The following is a 16,335-nucleotide window of genomic DNA, read 5'->3' on the forward strand; positions in this document are numbered from 1 at the left end:
GGGAAGTGATGGATCTAGTCAAAATACTGTGGGCAAAGTAGGCCCTAATGGGAGATAGGTTGACTTCTGGTTCTGACATTAGCCGTGTGACCCCAGACAACTTATTTAACTTTTCTCTGCCTCAGTTTCCTCTCCCATAAAATAGGGATGCTAATAATGCCTACTTCATAGAGTTCTTATGAGGATTAAATGAGTTAATAAAATATATACAATACTTAGACTAGTACCTGGCCCATAATAAATACTATGTAAGTGATAGCTGCTATTACTTGTTGTTTTTTTTTTTTTTTTTTTTTTTTAGATGGAATCTTAGTTTGTCAGCCAGGCTGGCATGCAGTGGCGAGATCTCGGCTCACTGAAACCTCGCCTCCTAAGTTCAAGTGATTCTCTTGCCTCAGCCTCCTTTAGTAGCTGGGATTACTGGCACATGCCACCACACCCAGCTAATTTTTGTATTTTTAGTAGACACAGGGTTTCATCATGTTGGCCAGGCTGGTCTCGAACTCCTGACCTCAGGTGATCCACCCACCTCCTGATCTCAGGTGATCTGCCCACCTCAGCCTCCCAAAGTGCTGGGATTACAGGCATGAGCCACTGCGCCTGGCCTGCTATTTCTGTTAAGGAGGGCAGTGGAGGTGATGATGATGAAGGTGGGAGTGGTGGCAGTGAAGTTGATAATGGTGAGAATAGGGATAATAATAATGAGGATAAGATTTATTGAGTACTAACTATGCACCCTGCACTATTCTAAGTACTTTATACATAATAACTTGTTTAATCATGACAGCCCTCTGAGGCGGCTAATATTACCCTCATTTAAAGACTATGAAACTTAGACACCGAGGGGTTAAAATATGTGATCCAAGGCGACACAGCTAGTAAATGGAGGCGCTCCAGAGCCTGTGCTCATAACCATTGCTAAGTGGGGATGAGGATGGAGTTGGAGATAGCAGTAGTGATTATGGTGTCCTTGTGGAAGCAGGGCTGGGGGTGGAGACCATGGTCGAGGTGGCCTGGGCAGCAGTGGCTGTGGTGATAACAGGAGAAGGAGGCAGCAGTGAAGTGGTGATGGAGGAGGTGAAGGTGATGGTGTCTGCGGCGCAGTGAAGGCCGGCTACAAGAACACCCACTGCCCAGCTCCCAGCAGGGCTTTGCAGCTGCTGCTATGAGGCTGAGCTCTGAGAGCAGGGAGGACAGCAAGGACCTCACTTTCTGTCCAGCAGCTGGGGCTTGTAGGTCCCAGACAGTGAAGTGGAATGGAAACAGGCAGACTCGGGGGCACTGTGTGGTAGAGGGGTGGGCAGAGTTTTCCACTGGCTCTCCACCTTTTCCCTGCGATTTGGCATTCTCTGACCCCGTAACTACCAAGTCTGCACGCTCCATGCCAGGGCCTGATCTGCACTAATGGAGCACACAGCAGCAGAGGTAAGCTGCCCACCCCATCTGAGAACCTCCCCGCCTCGCGCCCGCCCAGTGCCAGCTCTGGCCTGCTGCTCGCTGCTGCGCTGAGGGGAAGCCTTAATAGAGAATCCGCCTCTGTGCCGCCGCCCCCCACCCGCCAGCGCGTCCCTATTATCAACATCATCAACGGCGGCAAATGACACTCTCGGAATCTTGACTCCAATCTGATGCCTGGTCCCCGGAGCCGCAGAGAGGCGCAGGCCAGCCAGGCTGGGGGGCTGGGGAGGGTATGTGCAGTAATAGGATGTGGCCGAGGATGTTCTATTAGCAGCAGCGCAACCGCTGATGAGCCCCCTCCCTAGCCCCTTGGCGTCCCCATCCCTGCTCAGCCAGGCACAGCAAGAGGCCTGGGGGCTGCTGGGGTGGGGAGCAGGAAGGAAGGCAGCTGCGCGGGGGTGGGGCTAGGCTAAGCCATCCTCAAGTCCAGACACCAGGCTCTCTTGGCGGGACATGAGGATAGGAGGGGGAATCTGAAGAAATGAGGCCACTCAGACACTTCCTTCTGACCATGTGTCTGGGGAGGAAGAGGAGTAGGGGAGCAAGTGGTCTGTCTGAAGGTGGGTGATTTTTCCCGTTGCTCCCTGGGAGCATCAGGTCTGAGGAGCCTCAAGAAGCATCCCATCCAGCCTTCCTTCTCTGGCCTCACCTGGAACTCTCTTTGGCATGGGAAGCTCAGCACCTCCCTGGGCTGCCTGTCTCATTGCTAAGTGCCTCCTCATTTGGAGTACTGATTGGTCTTTCAGGACTTACCTTAGACCAAGATTTACCTTAGACCAAGACCCCTCCGAGGCCCTCACCCCACAACCAAGACAACCTCCCAGGGTTTTGGAGCCAGAAGGTAGGTCTCGTTTGCTCACCTGGGCCTTCATCCCTCCTCCTGGCCACAGATCTTCTGATTGATGTATAGTATGTGTGTGGAAATGTTATAAGAGTCTGGGGGTGGATGGCTGGACCCACTACAGGGCCCTGGAGAGGCAGGGGAGACAGTGGAAGGAGCCCTGGGTGAGTGCAGGACACCCAGGTTCCAACCCAGATCATCTGCTCGTGACCATGGGTGAGTTACCCACATGGCTCACCCTAGTCTGCCTCCCGACAACAGCCCCTCAACAAAGGCCTGCCAGGCGCGGTGGCTCATGCCTGTAATCCTAGCGCTTTGGGAGGCCAAGGTGGGTAGATCCCTTGAGGACAGGAGTTCGAGATTAGCCTGGACAACATCGTGAAACCCCATCTCTACTAAAAATACAAAAATTAGCTGGGTGTGGTGGCGGATGTCTGTAATCTCAGCCACTCGAGAGGCTGAGGCAGGAGAATCGCTTCAACTTGGGAGGCAGATGTTGGCCATTGCACTTCAGCCTGGGCGACAGAGCGAGACTTCATCTCAAAAAACAAAACAATAACAACAACGAAGAAAAAAAAACAAAAACAAAGGCCCTGGCTGAGAAAAGGGGATGATGAAGTCAGCTTCTCTCCCTCAGGGGACTGGGTAGATCAATGCTTTGGGGGGTAAAAGTTATGAATTTGGGGCTGGACAGTCTATAAGCATAGTCTAATTAATACTCCTTCCACCCATGCATACACAGCACCACGTGGATAGAAGAAAATGAGGCAGAGTAGAAAGTGGGATTGGGGCCGGGCACAGTGGCTCATACCTGGAATCCCAACACTTTGGGAGGCCAAGGTGGGAAGATTGCTTTAGCCTGGGAGTTCGAGACCAGCCTGGGCAACATGGTGAAACCCCGTCTCTACTAAAAATACAAAGAATTAGCCAGTAGCTGGGACTACAGATGGTACACACTTACAGTCCCAGCTACTTGGGGGGCTGAGGTGGGAGAATCGCTTGAGCCGGGAAAGGGTAGGTAGGTGGGGGTTGAGGCTGCCAGTGAGCTGTGACTGATTGCACCACTGCACTCCAGCCTGGGCAATAGAGTGACACCTGGGCAATAGAGTGACGTCTTAAAAAAAAAAAAAAAAAGAAAGAAAGAAAAGAAAAAAGGAAAGAGGGCTCTTGGGCCTGATTGTGTGTGCTGGGGTACACCACGGAGGGGCTGGAAGGCAGGGTTCTGTCCTGTCCTGAAGGGTGCCTGGTAGGCTAGGAGCCTTGGGCCAGCTGGACAAAGCTCCCTTCTGGGCTTCGCAACAAGAGAGAAAGGCTGGGCCTGCCTGAGAGAGAACCCTTGGGACAGGCCAGAGAGGGAGGGAGAGGAGCCAAGCCTGGCTCACAAATCTCCCCTGACCCCTGCCAGGTCTGGGCCTCAGACCATGGCACTGAACTCAATCTGTTCTGCCCACTGCCCCCACCATGTCTCATAGTCCAGAGGCCACAGATGTCCAAGCTGTTTGCCTCTGCTGAGTGGCCACCCTCAGTGCCCCCAGCAGGGGCCTAGCCATCAGTCACAAGGCTGGCAGTCCTCAGGGCTGGACATGCAGAGCTGGATGTGGACCAGCGGATGGCAGGCAGCAGGGGGCACTGACTGCTACGCATGGGGTGCCTTGGAGGCCTCCCTATGCCTTCCCTGCCCCCTTTTCTCTCCCCCAGCCCACCTGTGCCCTCACCTGTGCCCATATCTCCATTCCGCTGTCACCTGGGTCTACTTTACCTGCCATGTCTCTGGGCCCTTCTCACCTGTGCCCCTCTGATTTGTCCCCTCTCTCTTCCTTCATCAGATCCCTCTCCCTTGCCTCTCCTCTCCAGTCTCAGGGCCACTTTGCCCCAGACTGACTTCTCCTGTTTCCTGTGTCGGTCTCTCCCTCCCGGTCTGTAACTTAGGGGTGGAAAAGTCAAGATTCAGCCTTTGAAACTCCATCTTTCCAACCTCGCTGCCCTTACCTCAGCCTGGCCCTCTCCTTTTCGAGGCAGCTGCCAGTGGGGGAATTGGAACCTCAAGGCAGAATGGTTTTTTTGACCCAACCATGGGCATGTGGAGGTGAGAGGCGAAGGCCTTGTGTGATTGCGGGAGTACATAAAGAGCCTGGGAGGGGGCACCCAGAGGAGAGGGTGCAGTTCTGAGAGCCAGACAGCAGGGGGCGGCCGATCCTTGGTGACGTCTGGTTTGTTCCTATTCTTCAACCCTCCGGCTGGAATTACCCAAAGGGGTAAGTGTTGAGTACATTGTGGGTGGAACCCTAGGACCCTTAGTAGGGGCAAGCTTTCTCCCAGTCTGAAGTTGGTCCTGGATTGTTAGCTTTTTAAAGAAACCCTTACCGGTTACTCAAAAAACCCCTCTCTATTTGAAATCCTGCAAGGGATGAATGAGCTTGGGATTTAGACCCTTGGAGGAGAGGGAGGAGAAAGAGGCATTTTGGTTTTCCTGGGGAGCGCTACCTCCTCTGTCCTCAATCCTCAGGGAGGCTGGCATCTTGCCTCTTAAATGGTCCTATTTTGGGTTAGAGAAGGAGTAAGAATCTCCCTCCCAGCCCCCAAAGAATCCCCCTCTCTCATCTACAGGCAGCGTCCTCGCTCCACGGAACTCTCATACCTACACCAGCTCTGGAAGGGAGCAAGCCCAAGGCGTTCCCTATAGACCTCCTGTCCCGTGCTAATTAGCACAGAGGAGGGAGAAGGGTCTGGGAGGAGTGAGCCCTCCCTATGTGACAGTGTGACAGCAGGTGCATTCACAGTGTGTGCACAGGTGTGTGCGTATGAGAGAGACACCACAGTCTGGTCTGTTCTCTCGGTGAGTCCTGACACGAGTGTTTCAGTGCTCCCCTACCCCACTTTTGAGGGAGGAGCTGAGCCTGAGTGTGAGGTCACAGCAACTGTGTGTGACACTGATGCCAATTAGGTGGAGTAGCCCTCTGGGGCCTGCGTCACCACCCTCTTTGTCCTCAGTGCCTGCAAACTCACTATTAAAGTTTTTATCCTCAGGAAGGGAGGCACTGCCTCAGGTCTGAATAATATAATTATTATATTATATTAATAGTGTGATGGGACAGCATGAGAACCCAATGTACTGGAGAGGACCCAGGAACCTGGACACAGAGGGTGGCAAGGGAGACTTCCTGAAGAAGGCTAGACTTGATGGGGAGGGGTCTTTCAGATATCCCTGTGACTGCAGGCAGGAGGAACGGCCTGGTGCAGTCATTTTAGGTCCCATAAACACCTTTCTGGGCCTCCCATGATGCTGGGAATTGGAACTGAGATCCTCAGCGTAACACGCCACCCCTCCCAAGTAGGCCATGGGAGGTTGGTAAATATCGTAATCAGATTAGTGGAGTGGAGACAGCAGAAACTATGGTGGGAAAATGCTCTGGGCTGGCCTGGCCCCCACCTCTCTCCTGGGAATCCACCCTCTTGCCCTGCCCACCTCCTCCCCTGCGGGCTCCAAGGCCATCCTGGCTCCTCAGTGGCCCCTGCCAGCCTGGGTGACCCACCTGGCACCTGGCCCTCTCTGAGCCTAGTGGAGGTTTCTGCATCCTGGGTCTCCTCAGCTTAGGAGAGCGATGGGGCAGCAGAATGCCCAGCCCTGTTAACACCCTCTTCCCTAAGAAACTAGCCCTTTGGGCTGCTTTTCTCAAGCCATGGAGCCCAGGAGAGACCCCTGCCCCTTCCTCTGGCCGTGATGCTGCTCACCTGTGAGACCGGAATGAAGCATTGGGAGTTCAAAGTGGTCATGGGTGGAGAGAGTGTCTGGTACACAACACAGGTTTAATCAGGGTTGAGTCAGAATCACTTCCCTCCTCCGTCTTCTCATGGCCAAACTGAGCACAGGTCTGGGTCCCTGGGGTACTGGGAAGCCTGGTCAGGTGGAATGGCACAGGGCAGAGTGAGCCAGATGCATCCCACGGAAAGGCAGGGGTGTCTGCCCAGCCCAGGAGGGGAAGGGCTGGGAGAACAGGGCTGGCATTCTGTGGAGCCTGGGGTGGGGAACTGGGGGAGAAAAGCTGAAAGGCTGTGAGATGGAGAGTTGAGGAATGTGGGCTGAGAATCAGGAGAGGTGGATATTGCGCGGCTGAGGGGCTGGGAGTCTGGGGTACTAAGGAAGGGTGATATTGGGAGGGGCTGAGGATTTTGGATCTTGGGAAACTTAGGGGCTGAGAATTAAGAACTGAGGTCCTGGGGGGACTAGCGTGGTAGGGCCTGAGGAGACCAGGTTAAGGTGTTTGGAGGCTCAGGAACTAGCAGGCCAGTGTAGCTGACATGGGGGAAAAGGAAGTGGAGAAACATGCTCACGGACAGAGAAGGATGTCCATGGGTGGATGGGAGGATGTGCCCAACAGTCCCGGGCCAGGCCTCCCTCAGCCCCTGTGGCTGTGCTGGGGCCATGGGGGCGGGCAGCGGGCCTCTCCTTGTCGGGCTGTCAGAGCGGGTTAGGCTCGGGGAATTGGTTCTCTGGATCATCTCCCGGGAGCCAGCCCCTCCTGGCAGCTTTGTTTGGCAAAAGCGCAGGGATTAGCAGGGCTGCCCCCACACCACCTCCCGGCCGCTAGCTCCTGGCGCTTTCATCCCTGAAGGTCGCTAAAGCCGAAGTGCTTTGAGATTAGGCCCCACAAAGGGGCCCCTTGTGCTCCAGCCGAGCCTTAGGGGCAGGGAGGGGAGGGGGTCCCGAGAGCTCAGTGCAGGCCGAGCCCCTGAGATAAATCCTTTTCTCTGTCCCTGTCGCATCCCAAAGGGTCCCCCAGGCCAAAGGCCAAAGACCCCTCTGACCCCCCTAGCCCCAGCTCAGAGACTGTGTCCCCAGTCGAACCTGGTAAGGGAGCATCCCAGGCCCAGCCAGCCTGGCCCAGCATATCAGCATCCACCTGTTGTCATTTCAGGGTGGAGGTGGACGAGGGAGTAGAGCAAGAAGGGCTTCAGGGCTCAGGGTAGCAGTTGGAGTGGGTCTAGATCACAGAGTGAGAAGGAACATCAGTCTGCACTGCTCACTGAGCAGATGGGGAGACCAACCAGGGCTCGGGATAAGAAGGGGCTTGCCTCAGGTCACACCAAGTTGCTGGCCAAGCTGAGGCAGGAATGTAGTGAGCTCCCCCTTTTCACCAGGTATTTGAACCCAGGCTAGAGGTCAGCAGGTGTTCTTGATGGGGAAGGGGCAGTTTTGTGCTTCCTATGTAGAAGAGAATGGTGTTTCACATGTTTGCATTTCATGGACCAGCAAAAAATGTTTTAAATATGAGTTCCAGAATAAAATTGCCAGCTATTAATTTTGCCATATAAGGGCACAGATGGAAAACTACTAACTGCTGTCAGCATCATTTTATAGAAAAGAGGATATTTTAGAATCAAAAAAGTAAAAAAGACATAATCCCAGAATAGAGAGGATAGACCTTCAAACTGAATAGATGTAGCTTTATGAAAATTTTCCTATAAAAACCTTATTTTTCTTATTTATTGGTATTTGGATGAAAATGTTTTGGGGATCCTAGACCAAGCAATCTTGGAGAGGTTCCCTGCCCCAGGGAGCTAAGGCTCCTAGGCCCTATGCACTCAGGTCTCCTAGATTACAGCTCTGCCTACTCCTCTGTGTTGGGATGGAGTGGGGAGGGGGTAGTTGTTTCAGGTCTAGTGCTGGGAAGACTGGGAAAGGGGCTCCTGAGACTGGGCTGCTGCTTTGGGGGCTCTGCTGAGAGGACAGCCTTGGCCTTGGCCCTCTCATTGGCAAGGAGACTTACGGAGAGGAGGGGGAGGGAGCAACCCTGACTGTGGTCGATAGAGGAAAATTTCTCCCTGTCCTCTTGCTCGTAAAATGTTTGTGGCCAAGATATTGCACAACATTCCCAGAGAGGCCACAAAAGGCAGTGCTGGGCTGGCAGGGTCAAATGGAGCTCACGGAGCCCAGCCCCTCTGCTTGGCCCCCTGGCTAGGTCATGCTGTGGGGCTGGTCATAGGGAGGGGTCCAGAGTAATTGGGGAGGTGGTGGTGGGTATATGGGATTAGCCTGAGGAACATCAAAGCTCAAGAAATCCCTTGTGAGAAAGTGTTCGCAGGGAGGGGGTTGCCAATGACAGTGAAGAACTGATAGTATTAGCTGATACTTATGTGGCATTTCCCACATACCAGGCACGGTGCTAAGTGGTAACTCATTTAGCACAATCTTTATAACAACCCGAGGGGGTAAGCATGATTATTTCCCCCATTTTCCACATAAGAAAACTGAGGCACAGAGGTTGACTTGCCCAAGGTCACAGCTAGTAAGTAACGGAGCCTGGTGAGGGAGCATCCCTCCCTCATCTCCCTGAGTTTGAACCCAGGCAGTCTGGCTCCAGAGTCCATGCATTTAATTACCGTGCACGCTGTAATGCTGTATTGTGGTTCTAAGCAAGGGATGCTTCAGAGTTCCCACCAACCCTTGGCCATACCCTTCCAACTTCAAGATAGCGCCATGGTTTTCCTGGGATTTGGAGACATCAAGAGGTGGTCGGCATCTTGCAGACACTGGGTAAAATGGTAATGTCTCCTTGCCCCGTTGTGGCAGTTTAAAAAAAACATGCCCACAAATTCCTTGATACTTCTTCCTTTGAGAGGTGGAGCTTAATTCTCTTCTCCTTGAATACGGGATGGACTTGGTGACTTGCTTATAATAAATAGAATATGACAAAGTGGCAGGATGTCACTTTTGAGATTAGCCTATAAAAGACTACAGCTTCTGTCCCCCCCGCCTGTGTCCCTCTCTCTCACTCTCTCTCTGTCTCTTTCTCTCTGATCCATCTCAGCCACCCATATAAAGAAGTCCAGGCTATACTCCTAGAGGCCACATGGAAGAGAACTGAGGCACCCCAGCTGACAGCCAGCACTAACTGCCAGCCATGTGAGTGAACTTTCCTAGAACAGGACCCTCCAGCTCCCATCAATCAAGACTGAAGATGATACAGCCCTGGACAGCGCGGCTTGACTGCAGCCTCATGAGAAACCCAGAGTCAGACCACCCAGCTAAGCTGCTCCTGGATTTCTGACCCTCAGAAACTATGATACAATAAATATTTGTTGCAAGCCACTAAGTTTGGGGGTAATTTGTTATGCAGCAATGGATAACTGATACACCTCACCAGTCTCACTACTGGGAATCTCATCATTAGAGTTTTAGCCTGTGGGTGGGTTACGTCACAGTCTCCCCCATGACTCTCCCAACCCTGAGGTAAATAACAACTGGGATAATGCAGATTATCTGAAGCAGATAATGGCTAGAGGACACCTCCAATCCAGTTAGGGGATGCCATGCTGCGGATGGCATGTTGCTGCTTAATCATTCTTAATTCTTAATCTGAATCATTCTCAACTCACCCAGGGCCAGGCCAGGTGTCACAAGCAGGTGTACAGCAGCTTTGATGGAGTCATACTTCATAGCTTTTCTATATGGCTGGTTCCTTCCAGGAAAAACCATCCCTTGCTTTAGTTGACAGTGAGAGAGGGGCAGGGCTGTCTTGGGGATGAGGAATTGAGGAGAACTGGGCTTTGGCCATAGTAGGGCCCAGGCTCCACAGATCCCATCTTTTGGGCTCTCTCCATTCTCTGCTTGTAGTGGCCACAGCCGCATCTGTGGGACTCCTCAGCATCTTCCAACCTCCTTTCAGAGTCCCTACCCCTGGTTGGCCACTGACCTAGTGTCGGAAGTTAGCACAATGTGACTGCACATCTCAGTGTCACAGTGTGTACGCGTGAGTGTGTGCAGACATGGAATGGGAGGTATCTGTGTGTAGTGTGTGCCGGGGGCCTTCAAGTAGCATGCATTTGTGTGCAGGTGCATTTGATTTGTGGGTTTCTGGGTTGGGAGGAGTATGTGTGCAGCTATATTTCTATGTGTATCTGGAAGAGCGTATACGTGTACAAAATATGTGTATCTGCATGATGGCTTTATCAGGGTGGGGGCCCCATGCACTTTGTGTTTGCGTCGTGTTTGCTGCGTTTGGGATGTGTATCTGTGTGTCTGTGTTTCCATGGCCAGGCAACAGCCCGAGGTGTGCCTGAGCTGTGGTCCTTAAAGGGTTAAGGGAAACCGGCGCTACCATAACTCTTAATCATAGCTTTGCAAGCTTAGCCAGTGCCCCTGTTGAAAAATGTTTCAAAAAGCAAAATAAATGATCTTTTAGTTACAGAAGTATTGATTTTGCCCACATCTAGTAATAAAGAGCAAGTCACCTGTAGCTAAAACTCTTGTAAAATATATTTTATACTCTAATAGTCTGCAGATAGAGTCACCCGCTGAGCACAGATGACAAATCTCCCCAGCGCGGCCTGCGCCCCCCATATTTCACGTCAGGGACGCGATGGTGGCGCAGGCAGTGACAGAGCTGGGCCTCGCCTCGGGTGAAGATGTGGCCTGGTTGGCTGGAAGAAAAGAAAAAAGCCAGACTCCTGGCACATGGTACATCCCCCTGCCTCCACCCTGGGCCCCCAGCACCAACCTGGGTGGAGATTTAAGACCAGCCGCCCCAAAGATAGAGTGGGCCTCCTCTGTCCGGACCCCTCAGGAGCTCCCCACAGGCTCTCAGAGGGCCATGCCTCTCCCCAGCACTCTGTGGAGGCTGACAGTTTGGGAATGCTGAGGCTGGATTTGAGAGAAGAGTGAACAAGGAGGTGGGGGCTCTTTCCTGGTTTGAAGGCCAGTTACCCCAGGTGTACACAGGCATGTTCACACATGTGCCACACTCAGGCCTTTCCCAGGCCTCCTTGTACACACAAGGGACACACTTAGTCCTCAGTGCACACAAACACAAGGCAATCTCTCGGCACATGTATGTAGGGGGACACACTTGACCCCCCTACCATGTGTGAATGTACACACACGTATGACACTTGGCTTTATGCAGACAGACACACACTTGGGTGTTCCCCAAGTGAAGGGGTGCACATCCAGTCCCTTCACACAGATCTGTGTAGTACATCTAAAGCACCAGGCCACATCCTCTCTACCCAGAGAATTCCTTCGAAAAATTGACTTCTGTCTGAGACCATCAAATAGTCACTCTGCCTTTGGGGATGAGAATGTGTACCATACTCATATTACATATATAGATTCAGGCTGGGCACAGTGGCTCATGCCTGTAATCCCAGCACTTTGGGAGGCCGAGGCGGGTGGATCACTTGAGGTCAGGAGTTTGAGACCAGCTTGGCCAACATGGTGAAACCCCATCTCTACTAAAAATACAAAAATAAAATTAGCTGGGCGTGGTGGCAGACGCCTGTAATCCCAGCTACTCGGGAGGCTGAGGAGGGAGAATCGCTTGATCCCGGGAGGTGGAGGTTGCAGTGAGCCAAGATCGCGCCACTGCGCTCCAGCCTGGGTGACAGAGTGAGACTCTATCTCAAAAAAAAAAAAAAAAAAAAAAAAAGAGACAGAGAGAGAGAGAGAGATACAGATCCAGCCAAAAGCCCTCTTACACATCTGCCTCTCCAGGTGGGAGGGGCATTGCTTAGTGGGAACTCCCTTATCTCTTGGTCTCCTTTACTTCCCAGAGCAGGTGCAGCCGGAGAGGAAGCCCAGGCCTTGGCCTTCCTGCAGGCAGCCTGCCTAGATGTGGGTTGGGGGGCTGGAACTATGCTCAGGAGCGCCCTAGCTGGCACGGGGTGAGTGGGGTTGAAGGCCACCTTACCTGCCCTTCACAGTACAGTTACTTGTGGGCAAGAGTGGTCAAAGAAACTCAGCATGTTCAAAGGCACTACAGGAGACCCCCCACTCCAAAGCTGCGAATAAATAGGGTTTTCTGCTGGGGGTGGCTGGCGGGATGAGGGTGGAGAGGGCAAAAATGGGGAGGCCCTCTGGGTGTCAGGACGTTCTCGAGGTGAGGAGGAGATGGGTCAGGTAGCATTGGGGGAAAGGCTGGGAGTATTGGGGGAAAGGCTGGGAGCACGTGGGGTATTTGAAGAACCGGGGTTGGAGGGTGGGAGTGGAGCAGGTAGCAGCTAGAGCAAGGGAAGGAAGGAACGTGCATGCAACTAACAGGGTGTGTGTGTGTGGTGGTGGGGGGTGACTTTTGGGTGGTCGGAGAGGGTCAGGAACAAGCGGGGGTATCTCTGAGCGGTGAGGGGGAGTAGCCGTCGGAGGCGGGGACAGAGCGGTAGTTGCCCTGCTTTGGGATTGGGGGTGGGAGTGGGGGTGGGGAGGGCTCTTTAAGCGGCGGCCGCGCTAATAACCTGTCCAGGAGATGGCTCGTGGCAAATTGCTTTGTTAGTCTTGTCAGCGCGGCCGGGGCCGCCGTCAGCGCGCGCCATGGATCAAGATGATGAATCGCCGCGGACCGCGCAGATGCGGGCGGCCCGCGGCCGGGCCCCCGGGTAGAGGTGGGAGGTGGAGGGGGCCGCGGGGGGCCCGGCCGCCGCCATTAACTCCCGAATTAGCTGTAAGCCGCCCACCACCCAGCCACTGCCCCGGGGAGCGCCAGCCGTTGGGGCGGGAGCGGGCCCAGGATGGGGACTGAGACTCGCGTCCCCCACCCGAACCCGGACCCAGCCTCCTCTGAACGCAGAGGGCAGTGGGCCCCCCGGAAGGGGCGGGGAGGGGCCGGGGCCCGCCCTCAAGCCCTGCAGCCAGGTGTTCCCGCTCTTCGAGGACATCCCTTGCCGGCCCGGAGGTTCTGAGAGGGCGGCCCCATGGGGCATTCGCCAACCCCCCTCACCCGCCCCAAACCCTCGCTGCGAGCTGCTAGGGAGCCTCCGTGGGGGTGAAGGGGGAAGCTAAGGAGAAACAGAGAGAGAGGGACAGACAGACAGAGTTGGGGTGTGACTAGGGTGATTGGGTTTGACATTGCTACTCTAAACTGAGCTCAGAGACCAGCGATGGTGGGGCTGGGGCCTGCCCTGGGACTTCAAGGGGACCTAGGCCCCCTACAGTGGTTCCAGGCAGACAGCTGGGACCCTGTGTTCTTTGCATTTCCAGACCAGTTGGAAACGGTGAGCACCTAGTTTTCCCAAGTTCCTACATTAACTCACCCCTTACCCACTTCCCCCTTGGTCCAACTTAGAAACATCTCCCCCAAAACACACACACACCACACGCACACCTAGGAATTTACAAACTCACACAATCCACATAAGCACAGTCTACATTCACATGTAAACGTGTATACGCATATATTACACACAAATATAGGAGTATATACTTAAATGTATTCATATACTCATAGCACAGGATAATGAATTTGAACAAATATAAAACCACATCCAGAAATGCACCACTGCCTGCACTCCCAGTCCCAGCAGCCCAGGAAAGTATACTGGGGACAGGTTCCCAGTTCCTCAGGGGATGCCTTTCTTTTAAGCCCTTTGAAGGCGTCAGCAACAGCCCTGGGCAGGCAGGTGGGGAGACTCCAGGAGGAAGGCCCTGAACCATTTCCACTTCTTAATTCCTGTCTAGACGGTGGCACTTTCAAAATGGTTTTGTGAAATCACTAAAACCCACCCACATTGTGGCACATCAAGCTTCCCATCACTCAGGCCTCCCTAAAGGACGTGTTCCCTTTCCCTGTTCGGTCCTGTTTCCCTCTGGACTTTCCATCTCAGCAAGAGAGCTTGCTAGGGATTTTTGTTTTTCTCTCAAACTTTGTTCCCACACCCAGGAATCTACAACCAGCCCTGAATGCAGCCCTTGGGCTGCAATGTCTGTGGAAATGTGTGGGGGTAGGAAGTGAGTGAGTGACCGCAGCTCTCTCTGTCCATGGTGTCCCCCTATATGGAGGTCTGTGTGTCTCTGTGAAGTTGGGTCTGGCCTGGTAGTGTGGGCTTCTCCAGGATTCTGGGGATCTGAGTCTGTGGAGGCCTGGTTGTATCATGAGGCTCAGGGCATACCGCCCACCCAGCCACACACCACCTCCAGACCTTGGGGACAGCTGGCATGGGTGGGGGCCTTGGTAGCCTGGGATAGGAGGCAAGCAAGGATTTCCCCAGCTGGACTCAGAATCTGTGTGGCAGACAAGTTCCTTCCAAGAGTGGGTGCCTGGTTGAGCCCCGTGCCCTACTGCCTCAGTAGTCCTCAGCCAACGAACAGAACTTGTGCTGTTCTCAAACCCCCTTCCCCCAGCCCGGGCAGGTCTGGCCCACTCAGGCCCGGGCTGAGTTGAGGTCATCATTCCTCCAGCCTGCCCAGCAGCTCCTGTGCTATCTGAGGTGGGGACCTAGGGAGGAGGTAAGTTGGAGTTGAGTCCCTGGGCAAAGAAAGATGATGCCCCCTCCTACTGGAAGGGGAGCCCCAGTTGGGGATGGAGGGCAGAGAGGACAAGGCCTACTTGAGCAAGCCTTCCTCATTCCACCAGTAGGGATGGCAGGGAGGGACTTTGGTGCCCCCTCATTTGTTTCTCCATATGTGACCCTTCCACATGTGCACCTGGGCCCGTGTCTGTATGTGTGACTGAATGATGGTGGTATGTGTGTGCAGGGGATTACAGCTTTCTCCAGAATCACCTGTGTGCCTGTTTGTGTGTGGAGGGCAGCCAGGTGGGGGCGCATTGTCCTTCCCACCATCTCCTCAGCTTGTGTGGAGCTCTAGCGGCCGTCTCGATTATCTAAGCCAAAGAAACAGCCTTGGCTCCCCTTCCCTCCCCTCCTCTCTACTCCCCTCCCGCACAGGGCCAGGATCCCTGAAGAGAAATTAAAAGGTTATTTAAAACCCCCGCCTCCGCCTTTCTTGTCCCTTTAAATCGAGCCTAAACGGTTTTGCTTTGGCAGAAGAAATCTTTTCTGGAGCTTTGGGGTGGGGGTGGGGGATCCTGGTGAGAGAGAAGGGTCTAAGCGGCCTAATCCTCTTACCGCCCCCTCCTCTCCCCTCCTCTCCCTTCTGAGGCCCACTGCTCCCCCCACCCCGCCGAGGCACCCAGCCCCTAACTCTGACTGAAGATCGACCCCGACCCTCAACTCTGCCTGTGGCCCCTTCTGTCCCACCCAGCCCAAAATTCCTGACGCCCTCAACCCAGGCTGGGGCTCTAAAATCTACTGGCAGTACTGGCCAGCCAGCACCAGCTCCTCCCAGTGCCTGAGCCCCTAAGCAAGCAGCCCAGCTCCCAGGAGGTAGACCCGAGAGCTTCGCTTATAGACCAGAGGGACTGCCAGAACCAGGGTCCTGCTGTTCTGGTCCCAAGACTGTGTGCCCACCCTGTGCACAGCCACCTGGATTTGCAGCTGCGTTTGAGTTGAAAATTGCACAAGGGCTCGCTACACACACACAAAGAAGTCACCACCATATGAAACCCCACAGCTGCACATGGATTCATGGTCACGGGAGCACCAGTCACAAGGGCACACTCAACATGTGAGTCACAGTTGCAGCCACTGAGGCCAAAGGCTGGTTGCACAGTGTCCCCTCCCCGCCCACCCCACACCCCCCCACACACACTTGGCCAAGGCCTCTCCAGCCACCTCCACACAGCCACATCCACAGAGCCTCCCAGAGCCTCTATACAGCAACTTGCCACCCCTGCATCCACTGGCAGTGTGGGCGTACACCTGCCCCCTGGCACACAGCTCAGACACACACCTTTTGGGAAGCCGAGCCTCTGCGTGGTTGAGAGCCGGCCCCAGAACGTCCTCTTCCTATGAGCGGGTTCCCGCCTGGAGGGAGCAGAGCGCTGGTAAGAACAGAACGACCTCAGGCCCAAGATTTTCCCAAAGTGGACCGGTCGCCGAGTGTGTTTGTCCCCCCAGTCCCGGCGACAGGTGCCTGTGCTGTGCGTGAAGCCGCGAGTTCCAGCCCGCGGCCTCCCGGCCCAGAAGCCAACATCTAGGTGCCAGACAGGTGAGCGGCTGCTAGGAGCGCCAACCAGCGCACCCGCGGAGTGTGTGGGCGGCGAGTTCAGAGTACTGGCTGTGGTGCTGCGTGGTGGCGCGGGGGTGGCAGTGTTGCAGGTGTGGAACTGATGGGAAGAGGTATGTGTGCGCGCGTGTGTGTGCGCGCAGCTCGAGACCAACCTTGAAGGGACAGTGGGGACGGGAGTCCGTCGGGGCTCCCCCAGGTC

At 54.4% G+C, this 16,335-nt stretch overlaps 1 protein-coding gene across 1 annotated transcript in view; it reads left to right on the forward strand.

Annotated features, from left to right (window-relative positions):
• LOC100589234 (vitamin D3 hydroxylase-associated protein-like) overlaps positions 1–9,382 on the forward strand; it is a 44,951-nt gene extending 35,569 nt beyond the window's left edge. Inside the window, exon 9 of the transcript XR_004032583.1 lies at positions 9,109–9,382. The gene's annotated coding sequence lies outside the window, so the exon portion shown is untranslated. The remainder of the gene's footprint in view (positions 1–9,108) is intronic.
• The last annotated feature ends 6,953 nt before the right edge of the window (positions 9,383–16,335 follow it).

This window comes from Nomascus leucogenys, chromosome 12 (genome assembly GCF_006542625.1).
Source record: "Nomascus leucogenys isolate Asia chromosome 12, Asia_NLE_v1, whole genome shotgun sequence".
Lineage (NCBI taxonomy): Eukaryota > Metazoa > Chordata > Mammalia > Primates > Hylobatidae > Nomascus > Nomascus leucogenys.